The following is a 17213-nucleotide window of genomic DNA, read 5'->3' as shown; positions in this document are numbered from 1 at the left end:
TCCCGGTACGTCTTGACAAATGGAAGTGACAGAGTGATACAGCATGAATTATTCGTAAACAAAAGGCATAGCGAATGGCATTAAAAATGGTTTTAAAAACCTCTCCTCTTTTGCAGCTGGAAAAAAGATGACTTTGGGACCTCTTTTCATTGTGAACAACTCCTTTCACATTAATCACTTTCAAAACAGAGATGAAAGATTGGACTAATTAATGGACCCCAACAGAGTCTGTCATGAGAAGGTACTTGTCACAACAAGGATGCAAAGGACACATAGGCAGGGAAGTGGGGGGGCTTCTGGGGGGGCCACGCGGCACAGGCCAAGGGACGTGTTTCCTGGGCACTGACCTAGGTAAAAACTGAAGCCATTCTCAAGTAGGCCTACAAGTACACTGACCCTGGCTTCCGTCAGAAAATGAGGATGTCTTCTTCTCATCAGGTTTCTGAGATTTACACCTGTAGTTAATGTCAGTAAAAGAAATAATGGAAAAGAAATCCATGCTATTGGAAGATAAAAGAAAAATTCAGCCTAAAAGAAAAATTCAGCCTATCTTCATTATCCCCTCAAAGCCGTAACACTATCTCTAGAAATAAGCATGAATGCAAACAGCGATGGAGCATGCCTGCAAAGCCTGCTGCAAAGGTAAACTAGGTCGGAGGCGAGAAGAACATTAGGGGAAATGAAATTTAGTTACGGAAGGTGGGAATGACATTTCAGCTGCTGCTCTTCATCTGGGAGGCTATGACGAAGCAGTGCTCCAGTACGGAACTGAGTGATGAGGGGAGGGAACAGATGATCAAAACCAAACTGAAGGAATGTAGGCAGGCAGGCACGCAGCTGGGCAGGAAAGGCTTCTTCTCCCCACACCACCTTTTTTTTTTTTTTTTTTTACCATTTTTATCTTTAGGGTAACCAGAATGTACTCTTTTAAGTAACCTATTTTTGTCTCACCAAGATAGCTTAATTTTGATCCAAAAGATTTGAAATTCAGAATTTTGGTCCTAATTTCACCATTTCATTTAAAGTACTCTGACTTATGCTATTAAGTCAAGAGAAGAGAATACAGAAATTGGCTATTCTTATTAGCAACAAGTACATGAAATTTTGTAGGGGTTTCTTATAAAAAAAAGTGGGGAGGGGATACTTAAAAAAGAAGTATATTTATTATAAAGGTAATCCCTTCTTGCCTTGTTATTTAGTTAAATCTGGTCAAAACTACTTGTGGCCTTAAGATACTTGAAGAAAAGTCTGTAGCACACAGAGAGGTTTGGTTATGGTTACACGGCAGTACGGACACCGCGCTGGCCCACCTCACAAACGAACACATTCCCAGTCAGGGAGAAACAGCTCTACAAGTACAGCTGAGTTAGAGGGGTACAAAGCCTGGCTGTCTGGAAGTATTAATATTAGTTGAGACTTAGTTTTGAGGAATTGTGGGTCATAATGTAGATGGGTCCGAGGGGTTTCTTTTGTCTCTCTGTTTTCAGTTGGCTATGTATAAAGTGGATACAGAGATTATCTGTCACTTAGCTGTGGATTTTTAATACACAACCAAGTTGATTTATTTTCCTATTATACATCATTTCGAAGTACTGATTCACTATGTTGATTTTTTTTTACTACTGATATTTGAATGCAATATACTTATTCATCCAAGTAATGAAACCCAACTTTCAAAGTAGAAATGTTTTAAGCTGTGGCATGTGATGTTTTTAAACTTTAACCATGATTCAGTTTAGAGGTAAAGTTTGCATTAGAGCTTATAAGAAAAGAATTATACACTACCATGTACTGTTAGAACAGAAACACAGGTTCTGGTGTCAATGTTCTGTTCTAAGCTGCAAGAGTGCCCCCTAACCCTTAGCCGTCAAAACAGGAATCAGGCGGTGTAAACATCAAAGTTCTCAAGGCATTCCCTTTATTTATTTTTATATCACAAGGTACACATTGTATAATAATAAATGTAACTATTAATTCAAAAATACTTCCCATTTCAAAATATGGGTGTTTAAAGTATTAGAAAACCTATCATTTTAATGTTTAGACTTCTAAGTTATCAAAAAGACATATGCACCCCTATGTTTATTACAGCACCATTTTCAGTAGCCAAGATATGGAAGCAACCTAAGTGTCCATCAGTACATGAATGGATAAAGAATAAGTGGTACATATACACAATGGAATACTATTCAGCCGTAAGAAAGAAAGAAATCCTACCATTTGCAACAACATGGATGGAGCTGGAGGATATTATGCTCAGTGAGATAAGCCAGGCAGAGAAAGACAAGTACCAAATGATTTCCCTCATTTGTGGAGTATAACAATGAAGCAAAACTGAAGGAACAAAACAGCACCAGACTCACAAACTGGAGGAGTTTGTGAGTTACCAAAGGGGAGGGGTGGGGGAGGGCAAGTGTGGAGGGAAAGATAAGAGCAGCAATCAATGGAATAGAAGAAGAACAACAGAGAAAATCTTTTACTACAGCTTTAAAAAGGGTTTTAACTATATAGTTCAATCATTTCTTGTGCATTGTAGCCAAACCTTTTTGCTGGTATACTATATAATACTTCCATTCATAATGTAATGTGTGTTAACGGTAAACTTCTTTACAGGCCATTTTTACAACCAAGCCAAAAAGAAATTCATATTTCCTTCCTTATGTTACTTGGTTTAATTGGATCGTCTTTTTCTAGTTTCTTCAAGTGGAAGCTTGGCTCACTGATTTAAGACCTTTTTTTCATTTCCTAAAATAAGATTTTAATGGGATAGATTCCACACTCCATTGTTTTTTGATATGTTGTATTTTTCTTTTCATTCAGTTCAAAATACTTTCTGATGTCCCTTGTGATATCTTCCTTAATCCTTGATTTGTTTAGCAGTAAATTGTTTAAATATGTGGGAACTTTTTCAGTACGTTATTGATTCTGAATTTAATTTTTGTGGTAAAAGGATATGCTTTGCATGATTGCAATCTTTTTACATTATTGACACTTGTTTCATGGCCCAGAATATTGTCTATCTTGGTGAATCATCCATGTACACTTGGTATGTGCACTCAACTGTTGCTGAATAGAAACATTATCAATTATGTCAAACTGGTTAATACTGCTGTTCAAAGTCTTCTAATTTGCTATTGTGTATTTGTCTATTCTATCATCGAGACGAATGTGGAGATCTCCACGTATAACTGTGGATTTGTCTATTTCACTTTTCAGTTCAGTTACTTTATATATTCTGAACCTCTGCTATGTAGTTTTAAATTATGTCCTCTTGATGAATTTTACATTTTCCTCCCCCCAAAATTCCTTGTTCAGAAAACTGTTTAATATAAATATAGCTACTCTAATTTTCTTTCAATTTGTATATGCATGGCAAATCTTTTTCTTTTTACCTTTCTGGGTCTCCATATTAAAAGTGTTTTTTTGTGAATAGCGTATAGTTGGATCTTGCTTTTTTATCCAATATGACAACCTCTGCCTTAGTGGGGTGTTTGGGTCATTTCCATTTAACGTAACTATCAATATGATTGGGTTTAAATCTGCTGTCTTGCTTTTGTTTTCTGTATATTCCATTTATTATTTGTTCCTTTTTCTCTCTTTTCTTGTTTCTGGATGAATAACACTTTTTTATCAGTCTATTTAATCTCCACTATAATAGCTTATAACTATTTTTATTTTCTGGAGTGTGGCCTAAGATCTATACATCTTTACCCTATGCACCTACCTTCAAACAATATTATACCACTTCATGTATTGTGAAGGAATCTTTATGTATACTTACAGTATACTGACACTCTTCCCACCCCATTCTTCAAGTTATTGTCATACATTTTACTTGTATAAATACATAATATACTATTTTGCTTTAAACAATTATCTTTTAAAAACATTAAAATGAAGGAAACAACATCTTTTGTCCTTACCTACATGTTTACCATTCCTGGCATTCTTTATTCTTTTGTACAGATCTAAATTTCCAATTGATAATATTTTCCTTTTGTCTGAAGAACTTCCTTTAAATATTCTTGTAGTATAGGTCTCCTGGTGATGATTTCACTCAGTTTCTCTTTGTTTAAGAAACAAATACTTTTTAGTCTCCATTTTTGAAAAATATTTTTGCTAGATACAGATTCTAAGTTGACAAGTTGTTTTTGGGTACCTTGAAAGATGTGACTCCATTGTCTTGCATCGTTTCTCGTGAGAATTTTCGTGTCATTCTTTATTCATGTATATGTTTTATGTATTCTCCCCCCTCTTTCCCCACTGCTTCTAAAAAAACTGGTATGTAAGAGTATTGATGACAAACAAAAATAATTTGTTTCATCACTTGACACATTTTTCCTACACTGAAATAATCTTTAATTAAAGCTAATAAAGAGAACAGTAGTATAAAAATTTTTCTTTTAAAAAGGACGTGCAAGAGTGTGCACATTTAATGTCCTACAAAGCCATAAAACTATAAACACATGAAGCTAGAATGTGAAAATAAAATTCAAGAGAAACTGAACACATGTGTAATTGCTAGAACCGAGAGATACCCTCTACACATTTTGATAGAGTATGTGAGGGAAGAACAATTTTACCTCTTAGGCTGAGGCTAAGTACCATTTTAAGAACACAACTATTCTTTCCTATAACCTAGATTTGTTTCTTTCTGGCTGCTCTTACGATTATCTCTTTAGCACTCATTTTAGCAATTTGGTTATGATGTGCCATGGTGTTTACTTCATATTTTTTTCTATTTGGAGTTCACTGCACTTCTTGGATCTCAACAAATTTATAAATTTTTTAGTCATTATATATTCAGACTGTTTTGTTCCCTGGCCCCCTACCACTGCTCCTTCTAACTTCAATTACATTTTTAAGTTACATTGCTTGATAGTACCCTACTGGTCACTGATGTTTTTTTAAATTCTATCCTTCATTTTGGATATTTTCAATTTCCATGTTTTCCAGTTCACTAATCTTTTCTTCTGTTGTGCTTAATATTCCATTAATACCATCCAATGTGTCTTTCATTTCAGATATATTTTTAATCTCTAGAGATTTCACTTAGATTGTTTTATTTATTTGTATTTTTTTACAATTTTTTTATTAAGGTATTATTGATATACAGTCTTAATGAAGGTTTCACATGAAAAACAATGTGGTTACTACATTCACCCATATTGTCGAATCCCCCCCACACCCCATTACAGTCACTGTCCATCAGTGTAGTAAGATGCCACAGAGTCACTACTTGTCTCCTCTGTGCTACACTGTCTTCCCCATAATCTCCCCCCTACCATGTGTACTAATCATCATACCCCTCAATCCCCGTCTCCTTCCCTCCACACTTGCCCTCCCCCACCCCTCCCCTTTGGTAACTCACAAACTCTTCTTGGAGTTTGTGAGTCTGGTGCTGTTTTGTTCCTTCAGTTTTGCTTCATTGTTATACTCCACAAATGAGGGAAATCATTTGGTACTTGTCTTTCTCTGCCTGGCTTATCTCACTGAGCATAATATCCTCCAGCTCCATCCATGTTGTTGCAAATGGTAGGATTTCTTTCTTTCTTACGGCTGAATAGTATTCCATTGTGTATATGTACCACTTATTCTTTATCCATTCATGTACTGATGGACACTTAGGTTGCTTCCATATCTTGGCTACTGAAAATGGTGCTGTAATAAACATAGGGGTGCATATGTCTTTTTGAATCTGAGAACTTGTTTTCTTTGGGTAAATTCCTAGGAGTGAAATTTCAGGGTCAAATGGTATTTCTATTCTTAGTTTTTTGAGGAATTTCCACACTGCTTTCCACAATGGTTTAACTAGTTTACATTCCCACCAGCAGTGTAGGAGGGTTCCCCTTTCTCCGCATCCTCGCCAGCATTTGTTGTTCTTAGTCTTTTTGATGCTGGCCATCCTAACTGGTGTGAGGTGATATCTCACTGTGGTTTTAATTTTCATTTCCCTGATAATTAGTGATGTGGAGCATCTTTTCACGTGTCTGTTGGCCATCTGAGTTTCTTCTTTGGAGAACTGCCTGTTCGTATCCTCTGCCCATTTTTTAATCAGGTTATTTGCCTTTTGGGTGTTGAAGCATATGAGTTCTTCATATATGTTTTAAATAGCCTTCATCTCTCTCCTCACTGCAGTCTTAAGTCTGCTAACTTAGTCATATTGCTAATGCCTCATGTATCATGGTGGGCATATTCTATTCATATTGGTGGGCAAAATTATTCCCAGTCCTGAGTGAATTTCAGTGGATCTTCAGCCTATTGCTTTCTGGTGGTTTTCTGATAGTCTCCTCTCAGGCATGTCTAGATAAGTACCCAAAGACTCAAGAAGACTCCTGTGCAGATCTTCTGTGTATAGCTGTCTCCTCAGGTACTCTGCTCCATAAATTTTAGCTGCTTTGCCATACCAAATTCCACTCTCTGTGTCAGCGTGGCTAGAGGACTAGTATGCTCTCTTTAGATGCTCCCTCCATGTGCTGTGGCCTGAAAACTGCCTCTGGACAGTAAATTTCTTCTTTCAGGTATCCCAGTACTGTTACCAGTTGTTGTTCAATGTCTGATTGTTGTTTATATGCTTTTTCTGTTTGGTAGTTGTTTAAGATGGGAAGGTAAATCTAGTTCTTCCATCACAGCCGGAAGTGGAAGTTCAGATTATATTCTTGTTTCTAAAACTGATCTTTCAGGTGAACCTGAACCTGTGACCTCTCTGGGCTTCAGTCTCTATACATTAAGTAAAATTAACTTAGTAATTCTCAATGTCCCTTATAAAGACTGAACTTCCCAAGGATTCTTTTTTCATCATGCTCTGTGAGCACATCTCTCGCAGCAAAGTGTTATAATAGCATTGTATTCAGTAGATTGTATGCTACGATCTTGCAATTGGTGACTTCATTTGTTATTTAATGTTGTAGTGGGCATTTCTTAATTTTTAGCCACACAGAATAAATGTTTTAGCTTTAGATGATAGTTCTCAGTCCATGTGAATTATACTGATTCTGTCCCCAGATCTGGGTGAGAGTATATGAAGTAGGTCTAAGCCAGTCAGCATATTCCATTCTCCTGACTAGAGCTATTGGTTCAGAGATGGGCATATAAAATAACTGGTGAGTGCCTGCCAGGCCTAGACCCTATGTTCAGTCTCTCTGTGAATCCAACTAAAATCTGAGAATACATAGAGCTCCTAGAGCCTCTGCCAGCCATCCTGTCACCACAGAGCACCTGCAAATGAAGACACAGCTGGGAGACAGAGTTCTGGTGGTGTTTCAAGCCCCAAATCAGAGGACATCAACATCAGACTCTTCCTACTATGTGAGCCAATAAATCCCTTACACATTAGGCTGGACTTTCTGACACTTGCAATGGAAAGTCTCCCAACTGTTTCATCAAATAGTAAATATCAATCATGGGATTCAAATGGATTTTTAAAGAGACATGCTGAAGCAATGTCATTCAATTGTGGAGTAATGAGCTGTAACAGCAACCATCAGAGCAAACCTGCATGCCTCCTAGAGATGGTCCTTCTCTTTACGAACAAGGTCCTGTGCAAACTTGTCAGGCAGAGCCATAAACATTGACCAGGATGTGGCACATATATAAGGGTTGGCACTCCAAACAAAGGGAGTTCTATGAAAGAGAAAGAATGAACATGACATTTTAGGCCTAATTTGGGCAAACTGATTCACGTCACCAAAACATGTCACATCTAATGCAACAGACTAGAGGATATCACTTAATATAATGACAGGAATCCTCTGGTGTCCATGACTGAAAAGAAGATATATTCTTTTTCATTTTAATTTTTATGTTTGTATAAATAACATTTTAAACACACCCGGTTCTATTTTTGCTCTCCAAAGAATATAAAAAGGGAGCAGTTCATGGTGTTCTTTGAAGTGTAACAATGCTGGGCTAATTTGTCCTTTCTCTTCTAACTTTCCTATTTTGCAACAAGAAGAACCATAAGATAATTTAAGAAGAGGAGGCAGGAAAACTGGAAAAAATAATGTTGGTATGATGTGTACAGGAAAATAATTTGTAGTGCTTTCTCAGATCCCAGCAGTGCTATGGTAAAATATTTAAGAAAAAAAATCAATATTTGTCTGTATTCACTCCAGAAACCTCACCTGGACCTGTACATTCCCTTTGGTGGATGTCTCTTTTCTCTCTGCCCTTAGGACTCTTTGAGGAAAGGAATGATATTTTTCAGTTAGCCACTATTTCGTACAAATGAATGCTGACTAATGATAAGTGTACTGAGTTACAGAGACCTTGACAATATAGAAAATAACTGGGAGAGATGTTATGATGTGACCCTGTTTTCAAGCATATGCTTTAATCATCTTTATTAAAGCCATGGCAGGCTTCACTCATAAGTAAGTCTCTCTCTGTCTTTTGAGGAATGTTGACAGAGTGGGTCACAAAGAAAATGAATTATGACAGTATAATCTGTTAAATAAACAAGGCTTAAAAATAGAGATATGAAATATTACATATGTATTTCTAGTACTGGCTTAAAAATAAGCATTATTCTCAATAAATTCAATCCTCAGTTAAATCTGGAAGAGAAGAATAGATGTATGTTACAAGTGGCTACAAAAAGTTGCCTTTGCCTTTACAGTACCAGTGCATCCTAAATGTGGGAAAAACCAATCCTTGAAGGTTATTGTGTAGATACAAAACTGAAGTATTAAGAGAACAGAATTCTAGAAGAGGTGACTTTTTATTATGCATTCTTCCTATGCATCCTTAACTTGTTATTGTATTGGGAGTCACATACCAGGCTGGTTCTCTAATTTAGAATATATTTTGGAGATATTAAATCATTTTTGGAAGACTAATTGATAAATAATATTGTAATAGTTTCAGGTGTACAATATAGTGATTCTATATAAACATTTATGAAAGTAAAAGTCTATACTTATGTCACCACAATAAGTCTAGTTACTATCTGTCACCATACAAGGTTGTTACATTATCGAGTAGATTTCCTATGCTGTATATTTTAACTGCAAAATAGGGCCCTTAGTCCCCTTCACCCGTCCTGTCCATCCCCTCACTCTCCTCTGGCGACCATCAGTTTGTTCTGTGTGTCTATGAATCTGTCTTGTTTTTTAGATCCCACATATAAGTGAAATCATACAGTAGTTATCTTTAACTTATTTCATTTAGCATAATACCTTTAGGTTTCTCCATGTTGTCACAAATGGCATGATTCCATTCTTTTTGTGGCTGAGTAATATTCCATATCTTTATCCATTCATCCACCAATGGACATTCAGGTTGCTTCCATATCTTGGCTATTATAAATAATGCTGTGATGAACAAAGGGTGCATGTATCTTTTTAAATCTGTGTTTTTCTTTCTTTGGACAAATACTTAGAAGTGAATTGTTGGATCATATGGTAGTTCTATTTTTCACTTTTTTGAGGAACCTCCACACTGCTTTCCATAGTGTCCGCACCAATTTACATTCCCACCAATGGTGCACTATAGTTCCCTTTTCTCTGTATTTTCCCCAAGACTTGTTATTTCTTGTCTTTTAGGTAATAGCAATTCTGATAGGTGTGAGGTGATCTCTCATTGTAGTTTTGATTTGCATGGAGATACCAACTCTTCTAAAACATCAAGTCAGTAGGATGGACACAGATGCTGGAAATAATCATTGGCATATTAGATGTAGCTGCCTGTTGGGGTCTCAAGTTAGGAGAGTGGTTGGGAATAAGAATTAGGAGAGGTTCCACTGAGAGAGCCAGACTCTCTTTTAAGATATTTAAAAGTGATAACCCTTCATCTTAATTTCAAGGATGGCCTGAGGTTCTGGTTTTTTCCTCTTTCTTTTGTTTTTAGTTGTTTGGTTTTTAATTATATGAAAGAAATAGTACACTTACAGTAAGTTCCACTAACAGCTTCCTAGTAAGAAAGACAAGTTTGCAAATTGCTCCCCAAATTTTAAACTACTCTAATATTTTTAAGTTGTTTGCTTTGTTTTTTTAATACCATAAAAGAAACAGAGCACCTAATAAGTTCCACTAACAGTCTCTTAATGAGAAAGAAAAATTTCCAAATTTCTAAATCTTAAAGCAACACAAGCAAAAATAGACAAGCGGGGTTATATCTAATGATAAATCTGCACAGGAAAGGAAATGATCAACAGTGAAGTTAACTCACTGCTGCGTCAGGTAGTTTTTAGTCTCTGAGGAACCCCCATACTGTTTTCCATAATGGCCATACCAAACTATATTCACATCAACAACATACAAGGATTCTATTTTCTCCACATTGCTAGTTATCTTTTGTCTTTTTGATAATAGCTCTTGTAACAGGTGTGAAGTTGTATCTCACAGTGGTTTTGTTTTGCACTTCCGCAGTGCTGAGTACCTTTCCACACATCACTAATCATCAGGGAAATGCAAATTAAAACCACAGTGAGATATCACCTCACACCAGTTAGGATGGCCAGCATCGAAAAGACTAAGAACAACAAATGCTAGCGAGGATGCAGAGAAAGGGGAACCCTCCTACACTGCTGGTGGGAATGTAAGCTAGTTCAACCACTCCAGAAAGCAATATGGAGGTTCCTTGAAAAACTAAAAATAGAAATACCACTTGACCCTGGAATCCACTCCTTGGAATTTACCCAAGGAATACAACTTCTCAGATTCAGAAAGACATATGCACCCCTATGTTTATCGCAGCACTATTTACAATAGCCAAGAAATGGAAGCAACCTAAGTGTCCATCAGTAGATGAATGGATAAAGAAGATGTGGTACATATACACAATGGAATACTATTCAACCACAAGAAAGAAACAAATCCTACCATTTGCAACAACATGGATAGAGCTGGAGGATATTATGATCAGTGAAATAAGCCAGGCGGAGAAAGACAAATACCAAATGATTTCCCTCGTTTGTGGAGTATAACAATGAAGCAAAACTGAAGGAACAAAATAGCAGCAGACTCACAGACTCCAAGAAGGGACTAGTGGTTACCAAAGGGGGAGAGTGGGGAAGGGCAGGTGGGGAGGGAGGGAGATGCAGATTGAGGGGTATTATGTTTAGTACACATGGTGTGCAGGGGTCACAGGGAAGACAGTGTAGCACAGAGAAGGCAAGTAGTGACTCTGTGGCATCTTACTACACTGATGTACAGTGACTGCAATGGGGTATGGGTGGGGCCTTGATAGTATGGGTGAAGGCAGTATCCACATTGTTTTTTTATGTGAAACCTTCGTAAGAGTGTATATCAATAAAACCTTAATAAAAAAAAAAGAAGAAGTAGGAAGTCATCCAAAGACTGGATACCATGTACATCCACTTACATAATATTCAAAACTGGCAATATTCAACTTTGCTATTTTGGGTACATAAGAACAAAAACTATTAAGGAAGGACATAGGGAATGTTATCAGTAAGAGGTGCACAGGGGGCTTCTGAGGGGCTAACAATGTTTTATTTCTGACCTGGTTGTTTTATAATTAATTAGTCTTCAGATAAATTGTACAAGTATGTCTTATTTTTTCTATATGAATGATATATGTCACAATTTTTAAACAAAGAGCAACTGGCCTGAGAAAGAAAGCTCATCTTTAGTAAATGGAAAGATAAAAATAATATTATACAGACAAAAGAAAAAGAATTAACTATTCAGGTCCTTTGCTCAGTTTTAAATCAGGCTTTTTTGTTTGTTTTTTGCTCAGTTGCACTTGAGTTCCTTATTTATTTTGGAATATTAACTCCTTATCAAATACATGGTTTGCAAATATGTTCCCCCATTCCACAGGTTGCATTTTCACTCCATGAACTGTTCCCTTTGTGTGCAGAAGCTTTTTAATTTGTTGCAATCCCACCTATTTTTGCTTTTGATGACTGTACTTTTGGTTTTATATCCAGAAAAATCATTGCCCAGATTAACATCAAGAACCTTTTTTCCTATGTTTTCTACTAGTTTTATGACTTCAGGTCTTATATATATATAAGTTGTTAATCTGTCTTGAGTTGATTATATATGTATGAGATAAGGGACCAATATCATTCTTTTGCATGTAGATACCCAGTTTCCCTACATCATTTATTGAAGAGACTATTCCTTCTCCATGTAGTGTTCTTGGCACCCTTGCTGAAGATCAAGAGGCATACATTTATTTCTAGGCTTTCTATTCTCTTTCATTGGTCTACAAGTCTTTTTTTTTTTTTTTTTTTTTGCCAGTACCAATACTCTTTTGGTTAATTTGTTTTTTTTGACATTTTAAAATCAGGAAGTGTGATTCCTCCAGCTTTGTTCTTTTTGCTCAAGACTGCTTTGGCATTTGGGGTCTCTTATGGTTCCACATGAATTTTAGGATTACTTTTTCTACTTCTATAACGAATTCCATTGGGGCTTTGATAGGAATTGCATTGACTCTATAGGTCCATTTGGGTAGTATGGACAGTTTAGTAATACTAATTCTTTCAATCCACAAAATCATGGGTTTCTCTTGAGGTACATATAGCATTTTAAATTCCCTAACCTTATTAAAAGGCTAAGAAGTAGTATGTGTGCAAACCTTATGAAATGTTTCTTAATGTCAGTCAGTAAACTTTCCAATGACCTTATGACCTAGATTTGTACTCAGTGTCATAATTAGTTCCCCAGCCAACATGACAAACCATAGAAAGCATAGACGGGGCTGAGGTTGAGAGGGCCAGAATGCTGATGGGCAGTGGAGAAACAAGGATGGAGGTGCACAAGGAGTGTTTGTGGTCCTCACCATCAGCAGAGGCAGCAGTAAAGAACAGTAATGTGTATTTATTTCTGGCTTCCACACCATCTGATAAGTACTATACCAAATAGCAACAGAAACACAATGCCCACAGAGACCTTACAGAGGACCTTGCATAATGTCCTGCTTTCTCTCCATCAGCTCTCGATAAGTCTTACTGTCCTAGGGACAGAGAACCCCTGATGCATTGATTTTTGCTATTTTATCTTCACTTGCAAGTGACCCACCTTAAAAACTGGGAATTGTGTGTGTATACATGTAATATAAAAATATATACAATTCAATCTAAGCATGTATTTAGAGAAAACATTCCTTTAAAAAGTTTGTTGGACACTCCATGTTCCTATCCACAGGAGAGGCAATAATAAGTAACATTATTACTGAAGCTTAATAATGATAGAGTCCAGGTTGCCTTTTCCATTTTGTCATACTGCATTTCACTTCTTTTATATTACCACTAATTCATAACAACTCAAATTTTTTAGCACTTAAAATGTGAAAACAGTTTCTCCAGTCAACATAAGACATGCTGGTATTGTGGGTTTTATTTCATTTTAAAAACTCACATGAATTTCATTAAAAAAAATTCAGTTCTTAAGATCATTATAAGAGTTCATTTCTGTGTTGAAATTTCTGCTGCCATGAGAACTGGTTTCAAAATAATAACCACAACCACCATCACAACAAAGATCCCCCACATCATGAGTGTCCACAAAACATTTTCTTAGGTATGGGGACAAGGGAAGGAAGAATGGAGGGAGAAGAGTGGGGAGGTGGCACTGTGGAGGTTGGTGGGGGTAGTACTTAAAGGTGGCAGGCATGGTCCTTGGTTACAGTACTCCATTGAGTATAAATATAACTAGTTCTAAAAAATACACTTTCATATATAGCCTATCTTAATCCTTTTAAAAAAATCAACATATTGTAAATTTGTCTCTATAAGGGCCTTAATAAAGTTTTAATAATGGAAAAGTTTTATTAACAAATCTAATGCTTCCCAACATGATTTAATCAGAGCATTTTAGAGCTGGAAGAGAATTTATAGATCATGTAGTTTAGCTCTACATTTCACACTAAATATTTTTATTTGTTGGTTCACTTTGTTTTTATTTTCAAATGTGACTCAATTAAAGATGATAGGTCTTGGGTTTGTCTGTATGCTTTGAAGGCAAGACCACTTTGAGCAGGAACACTGGCCATTATTCAAACACAGAATGTCTGATCTATTGGCCAGGAATGACAGGTTCACAATTATCACTTTATCCCAATAGGTCTTGAATCAGTAACTTTACTAAATATTATAAGGTTCATGTTGTAGTGTTATTTTAATTATGGTATCAATTCACATTTCAGGTTTCATTGTTACATATTTTATCTTGGCAACAATAAATCTATTAATATCATATATATCTTTCATTCATATGCAGAATGCAAAAATCTAAACCTCCAAAATCATCGTCACCACTTCAAGACTACCTTAAAAAAGAACTAAACTCATATTTTAAAGTATCTACTCACTATAATTATTAATGTTTTAATTATTTAATTTGTCTAAGTAGCCAGGTTTCAGTTTCTATAATTATTATATGCAGTTTTGATTTTACTTTGTAAAGCTATTCGAATTAAACATACCAAATGAAACACTGAATACTTACAACATTTGGAGGGAGTAAGAGAAATACAGAGGCTTTTAACTGTATTCTGTGGTGCATGGAAGTGCAACTGCTCTTATGTAACGTCTAACTCTGCCCGGGCGCTAAGGAAGAAGAGCTTTCTTTAGCCCCCCACAACGATGCCGGGGTTCTCAATTGCCTTATGACCTCTGCAACTGGGCAAGAAAAACAGTCTGGGTATGAGTTCAGAAAAAAAATACCCTCTTAGGGGCAATCAGTAACAAAAATAGTGGCTATGATGTACCTACACACACCAGGAATTCAATTTTTCTGACGTAGAATCAGAGGTTTAGAGAGATGAGGCAGTGCCCAAGGTCACACACATAACAAGCAAGCGCCCAAGGACCAGGGCTGCTCTCCAGTGCCATTCTCTCCAGACAGCCTCAGATGTGTAACGCCACTGCTGTGGGCTGAGCGCCTTGCTCTTACTTTTAGCGTCAGGGGGTTTTTGTTCAGTTTTTGTTTTTTTTAAGTGTGCTCAAGAAATTAGTTTCTCCCCCCTCTCCCCACCCTCATTGTGTCAGGATGAGGGCAGCTCTTAGGATGAGAGGTTGATCCAGGAGACAGTTAAAATTATTTTTGCTCTAAGTTATGTTAACAACTTTTAACAGTAACTGTTTCAAAGGATGCGTTACATTTTTAAAATGATGACCTCACTGAGAGAATTATCTTTCTTGTGATAGATTCTTTATCAAATTCTTTTAACAAAAAAAAGAAAAAAAAAAAAAAGGACCAGGTTACATAACAGCAAAATGGGAAGCCTTCCTGTTCTGTTTCTCGAGTTAAGAAAAAAAAACAAAGAAAACAAATAAACTACCTGTCTGGAGTTAGACCCAGTTGATTTTTTAAATTATTTCACCTTGGTAAGTGTTTTCACCCATGGTATAAGACACTCTAGTTTCATCTTCTGAAGTGAGATTTGGAAGCTGTTCTACACCACAGAGCAATGTTACATAACAAGGCAGTTCAAGAAGCAAAAAAAAAACCTGGCTGAAATCAAGCTTTGGTGAGTGGGCTTCTGACCAGGCAGAAGGCACTTGTACAAACACGGGGAGCAGCCAGTGGCAAGGCCACATGAATGATCATCATGTAAATGCTCAGTGTTTTCCCCACAATGAATCTGAACTATATACACGGACATATCACAAGCAGTGACCTTCTAAGGAACACCCGTGTAGGAGAGAACTGCTTCTGCCACAGGGTCTGGATTCTTTTATGGTTGTCCAAAGTCCCTCCACAACTCTTTCTTTTCTCTTCCTTATAATGCTGTCCCGAAGAAACATTTTTTAAATAGCAAAGAGTAATTTCAACAGGAAGAGTCAAATTCTGAGACTTCTGACCTTATTAGCAATCATAAAAATATGTAATGTAACTTACTGACATGAGCTCTTTCCTGAACACATTTTTTTTCAAAACAGTAAGTTCAAGCTGGTTTTAATTTTTTAGCTCCAGAGAAGGAAGCAGACTTCTACTTTTTAATGTGCTCTTTAAAGACAAGTATCTTTAGAACAGTTTGGTACCAGACTCGAGTCACAATTGCTCCCTCAGTCAGCACTTTCTGGCTGTACAAAATTTGCTCATTAAAGCTGTGTGTTAAACTAAAATTGTGAAATTACGGGAAGATAGAACAACAAGTAAGTGAATGTGCCCGTTTATTCAAATCCTTGAGCAGACCTATTATTTGTTTTTAACTGTATTGATACAAAGCATGTATAATGAACTTAGTATTAAACTAACATCCTTAATAGGTCAATCTGTTCTGCTGAACACACCAGAGGGTACATCTTTGGAGAAATGTTTAAAAATATAATTTCTACACAGTATGCATGGTTTCTTGCTTAGGAACTAAAATGGCTATTTGGGGGACTTAACATCCACATAACTTTTATATTTGCAAAAGTATATATTTGGGGTTATTTTTCTGATAAAAATCCTACAAGACCAGGTTGTATGTCTCTCAAGAAACTGAGGCTAGTAATCTGCATGTATTATTTAGGTTCATAAATGGAAGATGTGGTTGAGACTGGATGCACTTACTGAATGGTCTCAATTTCATTTTAAATCAAAGATACTGTTCAAAGATAAGATTCTTAATGATATGTTTAAAGAGAAGAAAATGCTTCTTGGTTTACCTAGTTAGCAATCTTTACATATCCCATACATTTTAGAATTTACTGTTTATCCCAAAATGATACGAAGACCATAAAAATCTATTCCTCATTATGGAGAAAGCAGAGTGCACTGGGAACTTGGTATTTAGTATTTGAGTAAAATAAATGCTAGTGTTAAAAATCAGGATGAATTGTAAATTTGGAATGAAATTTCCTACTAGAGCATGGTGTAGTCTATCTGCTGAATAAACATTAAATAAATTAATGAAGATCAATTTCCAGCCTTGTCTTTTGAAACCAGATACTCCCCTCACATTAAAACTAATGACATTTTATCTAAATTATGAATATTTATGTCTCAAGAACTTCTTCATAAAGTTGTATAACTATTAGGAAGTTACTAAAGAAATGCTAGCCCACAATCCACTCAGTGTACCTGGGTCTCCTTAGGCACGGCCTCATATGGTATGTTCTCTGAATTAGGGTGCAAAGGACTGAACTTCAAGGCCTTACATCATGCTATAAATATAGGCAAAATCTATACACAGCTTGAATCAACACACACATCACCTTAATGAAAGATGATTAAAGTATAGTTGGTAAAACACATTAACATTAATGAAAACTACACACACACAAGATGAAAACAAACAGTCAAAAAGTGAAG

General features: G+C 36.2%; 1 protein-coding gene across 5 annotated transcripts in view; it reads right to left on the bottom strand.

The window, feature by feature from the left end:
• Positions 1-17213, bottom strand: part of CHN1 (chimerin 1) — a 224245-nt gene that overhangs the window by 33507 nt on the left and 173525 nt on the right. The window lies entirely within an intron of this gene.

Source organism: Manis javanica, chromosome 12 (assembly GCF_040802235.1).
Source record: "Manis javanica isolate MJ-LG chromosome 12, MJ_LKY, whole genome shotgun sequence".
Classification (NCBI taxonomy): Eukaryota; Metazoa; Chordata; class Mammalia; order Pholidota; family Manidae; genus Manis; species Manis javanica.
This window is presented reverse-complemented; position numbering and strand designations above follow the sequence as displayed.